Source organism: Strongylocentrotus purpuratus, unplaced genomic scaffold (assembly GCF_000002235.5).
Source record: "Strongylocentrotus purpuratus isolate Spur 01 unplaced genomic scaffold, Spur_5.0 spur5_scaffold_3, whole genome shotgun sequence".
NCBI classification, from domain to species: domain Eukaryota; kingdom Metazoa; phylum Echinodermata; class Echinoidea; order Camarodonta; family Strongylocentrotidae; genus Strongylocentrotus; species Strongylocentrotus purpuratus.
In genome coordinates, this window is record NW_022145609.1 from 26,954,211 (window position 1) to 26,962,280 (window position 8,070).

An 8,070-nucleotide genomic window follows, 5' to 3' on the forward strand; every position below is an offset into this window, starting at 1 on the left:
TAACTGTTGCATTGCCCAAGTCCTACTCGTTGGTTGTCATTTGTTCACACCTAAAACTTAAGGGACGCTGGGATGATATTTAAGGGCTGCAATGCATGTGATGTTTGTGTAAGTCTATGAATGAATTAATTTGTTGTTTATATTGAATGAATTTAATTGAATTCAGATAAATAGGGCGTAATAAAAGTCGAAAACGGTGCAACGAATCATCTTTTTTCTATAATAATTAAATCAAACGTCTAAGCTTTTCGCGCTTCGCGCGGGAATGGGGAAACTGAATTCAGACAAGGATTAAGAGTCGAGAACAGTACACCCAATCGTCTGCTTTCTCTAATAATTTAAGGAAACGTCAAGGCTTCCGCGCTTCGCGCGAGAGGGGGAAACTGAATTCAGATAAATAGAACTTATTAAGAGTCGAAAACGGTACATCGAATCGTCTGCTTTCTCTAATAATTTAAGGAAATGTCAAAGCTTCCGCGCTTCGCGCGAAATGGGGAAACTGAATTTAGACAGGATTAAGAGTCGAGAACAGTACACCCAATCGTCTGCTTTCTCTAATAATTTAAAAAAACGTCAAGGCTTCCGCGCTTTGAGCGAGAGGGGGAAACTGAATTTAGATAAATAGGGATTATTAAGAGTCGAAAACGGTACAACGAATCGTCTGCTTTCTCTAATAATTTAATGAAATGTCAAAAATTCCGCGCTTCGCGCGGGAGAGAGAGGAAGAAACTGAATTCATACAAGGATTAAGAGTCGAGCACGGTTCAACGAATTGTCTACTTTCTCTCATAATTTAATGAAATGCCAAAACTTCCGCGCGGGGGGGGGGGGGGGGGGAAACTGAATTCAGACAAGGATTAACAGTCGAGAACGGTACAGCAAATTGTCTTCTTTTTATAATAATTTAATGAAACGCCAAAGCTTTCGCGCTTTGCGCGGGAGGGGGGGGGGGGGGATTCATTCAGACAAGGGTTAATAGTCGAGAACGGTACAATAAATCGTCTTCTTAAGGAAACGTCTAACCTTCCGCGCTTCGCGCGGTAGGCCTACCACCCACACCCCCTAATGAGCGCGCTTCGCCTGCTCACTACCGCCCCTCCCTAAAATGAGATCTTAGCTCCGCGCCTGCATTAAAATATATAGCTATGAGCTGACTAATAATAATAATTCGTATATTTATGTCTTCGAGGGAAATGACCATTTGCGCATACGCAAGTACTATAGATAGTCCGTAGGAAAAACAATTTAGCCTTCGGGTATATAGGGTTAAATTTGTAAATATTGGGACATTTAATTTTGTCGGTAATTGGGGGCTAGTTTTGTCGGTAATCGTTGGCCTCTACACCCCCCCCCCCCCACTAAAAAAGGTCTAGCGGACGCCCCTGACAATTATACATCATTTTCTAAGTGATGGGACTCAAAATAAAGAGTTCGCATCTTCCTGACGAAATACTCAATCTTTATGTTACTACTTGAAAGTGTGTCGTCTTATTTCGGAGTTCATTATAATAAAACACTACAGTTTGCAGCTGTCAGTATTTCGAAATATGTCCAATTCTTTTACTTTATGGTTGTCATATTGGCATCTTGAAGATGAAAACCTCACATGGAAATCCATAATACCCAAGAGGGTATTAATTAGCTTCGTAACTAACTCATTGCCCTTTTTTGCCCACTCACAACTGGCACTCTTCACCACATTCTAGCAAACTGTTCAACATTTCTTGAAATATACGAATGGAGGCAAAATAATATTCTTAGGTATATTTATCGAACTGTAAAGAGTCCCTCCCTCACGAACAAGTTTATGACGATATTCAGGGTTTCACCGTTGCGGGCGGAACCATCCCATCCCACATTGGTAACTTCTCAACGCCCAGATCTCGTCGTTATTTGGGAATTAATGAAACAATTGCTATTGATCGAATTAACAGTGCCCTTCGAGACAAATACTAATGATGTTCACAAGAGAAAGCTCTACTGGTACAAAGAACTTGTGACCGAAGTAAGAAACAATGGTTAGTGTGACATACTATGCTATTGAGATAGGAGCAAGGGGGCGAACACATCCGGCTAAAGTGGGTACTCAGGAAATGTTCAGCCCCTCTTCGCCCGAATAGTTTCTTTCAGAAAAAAATAGGTACGCAGTTGTGTCATCCTTTGTCATATTAAATGCAAGAAAAGAATCACAGTGGAGGGATGTGAAATGCCTTGAACTTTAATTAGCACTTCATTCTCCTCAACATTTCCTCTCTTTCTTCTTCCTCTTCCTTTTCTTATTTGTCTTATTTCATCTTCTTCTTCTTTTTCTTCTTCTTCGTCCTCTTCTTCTCCCCCTCTCTCTCATTTTTCCTAAACCTTTCCTCTTCGCCTACCTCTCCATCCTCCTCCTCCTGTACTTCATCTGCTTGTTCTTTTATCCCTTCTTCTCTCCTGATCCCCCTCCTACTTTCCCCTTTTCTTCCACTCGTCTTTACCAAGTAAAATGACTTGTTTACACTAGTTTACACTTTATCTCCATCCTATAATGTACCCTCTACTTTCTCACCTCTTTCACATTTTCTTACATCGTTTCCTACTCCCAGCCTTTACACACATGCTCAGGAAATCATAATTCCCTTAATTGATTTTTTTTTAAAATAAAGTTTATCTTGTTGCCAACCTATGCATGATTAATGCCGGCACGATTAATAATTGTAACTATGTATGATTGATATACGATTGTAATGTATATTGATCAATGATTAATGTATAGTTGTAACTATGCATGATTAATATATAATTGTAATTATGCATGATTAATATATAATTGTAATTATGCATGATTAATATATATTTGTATTTGTAATTCATCATTGTTTGTATTTGTTTTATATGTAGTGCCATGGTTTCGGAAAGGGAACATGGACCTGGTCTCGAATTTACACATGTATTCCTTTTATATGAAATAAAGTAACACGAAGCCAGTGAAGAACACTGATGAGAGGGGAGACATTGTCAATGTTTGGTTTAACAATAATTAAAAGAGCCGGGCTGTTTATTTTGGAGGAGTTGAAGGGAGTTCAGATCTTTAAGCGATGTACCATAATGTACTGGAATTAGAATAATCTAGTCAAATAAAGTACATGTATGTACTGTCTCATATTTGGCCTGCAGTTGATTGTGTCTAACGATAAGTTGGATTCTAATGTACTGAATCAAATTATCACATACCTAAGAAAGGCTACTTTGCACATCTGTTTGTATAATGGAAAAGACAGAGCACAGTATTGATAAAGTGTTTTAAAAATAACATAACAAATATATATGACTTGTTGGTTTACAAGCGTAAAAAAATATAATGATAACAAATTTAATACTGAATCAATACATCGAGGTTGTACTTAATCATTTGAAAAAGAAGGGTCTGCAATTATCCACAATCACTTTCATAAATAAAAATCATGTTGCCAGATCTGTATCTTCCCCTACCTCAAAATAATCAGAATAGGCTAATCTGACTCATGTCAAATTATTACTATCATTATATCGTTCTTTACTAATCGTTAATAAAATTCTAATTTTGTGCCTATGTTTCTATGTCTTATGTTTATGTTCGGCACCAGCCAGTGAGGAGAGCCCTCGATATGATTTCCAATCCCTTTAGGCAATCCACCAGGCGCGGATCTACAGGGGGGGTTTAGGGGGTTTAAACCCCCCCCCCCCCCTTGGGCGGCCCAAAAAAAAAAAAAAAAAAAAAAAAGGAAAAAAAAAAGAAAAAAAGAAAGAAAAAAAGAAAGAAAAAAGAACGCACGCTGGAGAGAAACCCTTTCAAGTGCAAATATTGTGAGAAGATATTCAACTCATCTGGTAACTTAACCAAACACATGATAACTCTGGATATAACTGTGTATTAAACTGTTACTTGATTTAAAAAGACGTTATCATGCACTGCTTTTTATGGTCTCCATTGTGTTAATAGATGCCAGGAAAACATCCCTTACGGGGTTCAAATAAACACCCCAAAAAAAATCGGCTCGCCGCTTCGCGGCTCGTGGACGATGCTCCGCATCGTCATTATTTTGGTCAAACCCCCCCCCTTAGCAAAAAGCTAGATCCGCCCCTGTCCACAGGCACTGGCTGGTACCCATTGTCTTTTTCTTTGTATTGTTTATATATACTGATGTTTGTGTTACAATACATTCTCCTGGATATTAACTAAATATATAAATAAATAAACTGTGGCGTTAAATTCTTCAGCAAATACGTATAGTACACCGGTGGCTCAAAACAAAGAAAAGAACACTCGCTAGTTGTGTGTATTTTGGAGCAACCCCCCCTCCCCCCCTCCTCCTCTCCCCTTTGTGATTTTTTTTTTTTTTTTAAGTGTCCTCTTACCCCCCCCCCCCCCCGGCTATTCAGCGGCTGGTTGAGCCGTTGCGATTTTTTTTGGGACCCCCCCCCCCAAAAAAAAGTGTCTTCTTACCCCCTCCCCCCCCCCCCCCCCCGCTTATTCAGCGGCTGGCTGAGTCGTTGCGAATTTTTCGGCCCGATTTAAAAATGTTAAACCCCTCCCCCCCCCCCCCTTGAAAAAATCCTGCGTACGCAACTGCATTCAAATATATAGCTACGATGCTGACTAGTCTTGACGAAATAAACGGTATATCTATATGTAGTCGGGGGGGGGGGGGGGAAATCCGCATCACCACCACTCTTACATGTTACGCAGGCCCTAGAAACGTTTTTCAAAGTGGGGGGGGGGGGGGGCTAAAGTATTTACGATCAGGTAGAGCAAAGAAAAACAAAGTGGAGCGTAAATTGGCGTGGGGTCCAGGGGCAAAGCCCCGGCGGGTGTCAAGGGACGGAGCCTCATGAAGCTAAGCGGTTTTAGGCATTTATTAAGGTTAGATGAGCATCCTGGGGGCGAAGCCCCGGAAGCTCAGGGGTTTTAGGCATTTAATTACGGTCAAATGAGCATATTTTGATACCTTATTTGTGACACTGGCATGCAGGTCACTTATTGGCGTGGGGTCCAGGGGGCGGAGCCCCCAGAAGCTCAGGGGTTTTAGGCATTAAATTACGATCAGATGAGCCGCCTTAGGGCCTTTGGTGGGGTCCAGGCGGCAGAGCCCCTGGAAGCTCAGGCATTTTAGGCATTTGATTACGCTCAGATGAGCAACCGGGTGCCCGCCTTAGGGCCCTTGGTGGTGAACAGGGGGCAGAGTCCCCGGAAGCCCAGGGAAAAATCATGCCATTTAAAAAAGATTTGTAAATCACTGTTATCGAATTAGAAATAAACCACGTTTGAATTTCATTTGGGGGACAACTGCCCTCAATGCCCCCCCATCAGTACGCAAGTGTGAGGGAGCATAGTGAATGAGAGGGGTAAAGGTGACGGAAGTGACTACCCCCTCAAAGGTTTTTGAAGTTTTGTTGTATTAAAAAACTACATTCCTTAGCAAAACTATAGTATAAAAACAAGCAATATACTTTTTTCACACTTCAATTTTCTCGGTATTTATTTGTACATTTTGAAGGGCATTATGCGAGGGAGCGTAGCTACCGAGTGAGAAGATTTTTGCATTTGTATTTGTCTAAACGCAGCACTCTTGGGCCCTCGAGATCCTAAAAGTGTGTTGCAGTCTTTAGTCAGTATTTGCTTTTCATTTTTTGTATGCACTTTTTTCAAATTTTGTTGGAGGGAATATCCCCCCTAAAAAATTGAGGGGGGAGGTGTCCCCCCGTCCCCCCGGGATCGCCGGCCCTGTCGACACCCCTCCTACCCCCACTGAAAAGGTCTAGCGACGCCCCTATGCACAGACAATAATTAAACACTTGAAAAATAGTATTCCCTTTTCGTTATTTTATTGAGGTATAAACTGTACACTTGCAAGTGAAGTCAGGCAATATGAATGACTCGGAATAAGAATGACATTAATGAGAATCGAGGATATTGCACGGAGTTAAATTGGTCATGTACTAAATGAGATGAACATGCATGAATGAATGTAGTGAATAAATAAAGCTTATGTCAAAGTAGAAACTACGTCCAAAGTCCAATGGACTTTTCCTTTTTTGATTCAGTGGTCACAAGACAAGGTGCATTCACACTGTGACGAACTGACACATCTAATCATTTGAATCATGGAGCAGTGGAGAATAGATTGTGTTGCAGTGGTGGTGCTGGCCACGGTTCTCGTTCTCACCATTAGACAGTCTGCTGCATGTAAGTTGACAATCTTATCATAACAGGGTGTATCAACTTGCCCTCTTGCCCTAAAACAAAAAAAAATATTCCTATTTCTTTGCCAAGCCTGTCATATTGGCAGGCAAAACAGTTTTTCATTTGATGTGCATATATATATATATATACATGTATATATATAGGATAATATCTTATAGCAACTAGTTTCAAGTTTTCAAGTTTAATGTTCCACATTTCACAGAAAATATGAACATACATTGTAAAATAACAAATTATACATTACAATTGTAGTATAAATGAGCACATGTCAATGATTCTAAATTTATATAATAGATAAAGTAGAATGTGAGGAACCTTTTAAAAAGCAGGGCTTGTATAATATAGGTTCGTGGAAGAAAAAAAGTAATGTAGATAAAAGAAACAGTTGCAGTACAGAAAGACCTAATTAAGAGGGGAGAATTTAAAACACAATGAAATAAGGACATTTTTTATACAAAATCATGCATTGGCACCAATACCAATAGTCACCCGGTTAGAAGCGTAGTCAAAATGCGTAGTCATCCGAGCAATTTAGTTAGCATAGCACAAAGTAATTTGTTTGTTCATGTATACATTAAAAACACCGGAACAGGCATCATTAATTAACAATGAAGATTAACATTGAAGAAAAAAGGACTGTGGGGAGGGCAAACAAATTATATTAGATGTAAGAACTTAAAAGAAAAACTCGAAGTTTGCGTTTAAAGCAATTTAACGATGGTGCTTCCTTAACCTCTGAATCCAAACCATTCCAAAAAGAGGGACCGGTTATACATAATTGCTTTTGGGGCAAAAACTGTCCGGATTGGGGGGGGGGGGGGGGGGGGGGAGATGGAAGTTGTCTCTTTGTCTTGTGGGATAGGAGTGAATGACACTATTTAAAGCGAACATGGGAGGGAATATATTAGGCAAATCATCCTTACTTAGCTGATACATGAAAATTCCGAGGAAATAAATGTATTAGTTCAGGTACTTTCAGGAAACGATTTGCAAGAAATAAAACGTTAGTGTGTGCCTGGAAATCTGCCAGATTTATTATTCTTATTGCTCTTTTTTGGATCCCCGAATTGATTTTTGTTTTTGAACAATTTCCCCACGCTAGCACCCCGTAATTTAGATAAGGTAACAAAAGAGTTAAATATAATATTTTTAAGACATGAGATGGAAAAAAAAAGATTTCAACTTATTTATTACACCTACGTTCCTAGACATCAGTTTGCATAAATGATCAATTTGAGTATTCCATGTTAGTTTACAGGCAATAAAACGGTCAAGAAATTGAGTGGAGTTTATCTGGGTTAAGGGTAAGCCATTAACCAGAAATTGTCCTGGTAGCTTAGATATTTATTGCTGAAAATCATAAAATTAGTTTTGTTCAGATTCAGGGACAATTTGTTTGCTTGTATTCATTCAACTACAAAAAGCAATTCAAAATTCAGGGAATCAAGAAAAATTCTAGGATTGAGATGTGAGCAAAAAATGCTCGATGCGTCAGCAAAGTGTAGGAACGAAAGAACCAAGGATGAATTTATGAAATAATTTATATAAATAATAAAAAGAATCGGGCCCAAGAGAGAGCCTTGTGGTACCCCACAAGTTATTGATCCAATACTTGAGTTACAATCATTAATATAAACAAATTGGGTTCTGTTGGTAAGGTAATTTTTGAACCACTCCAAGACCGTTCCTCGAATGCCATAATAAGCAAGTTTATAGAGTAAAATATCGAGATTAATAGTGTCAAAGACCTTGGAGAAGTCCAAATAAAAACAACCGTGTGTGACTTATTATCAATTGCCTTGGCAAATTTATCAATAAATAATAAAAAAGCGTGTATGGTTGAGTGT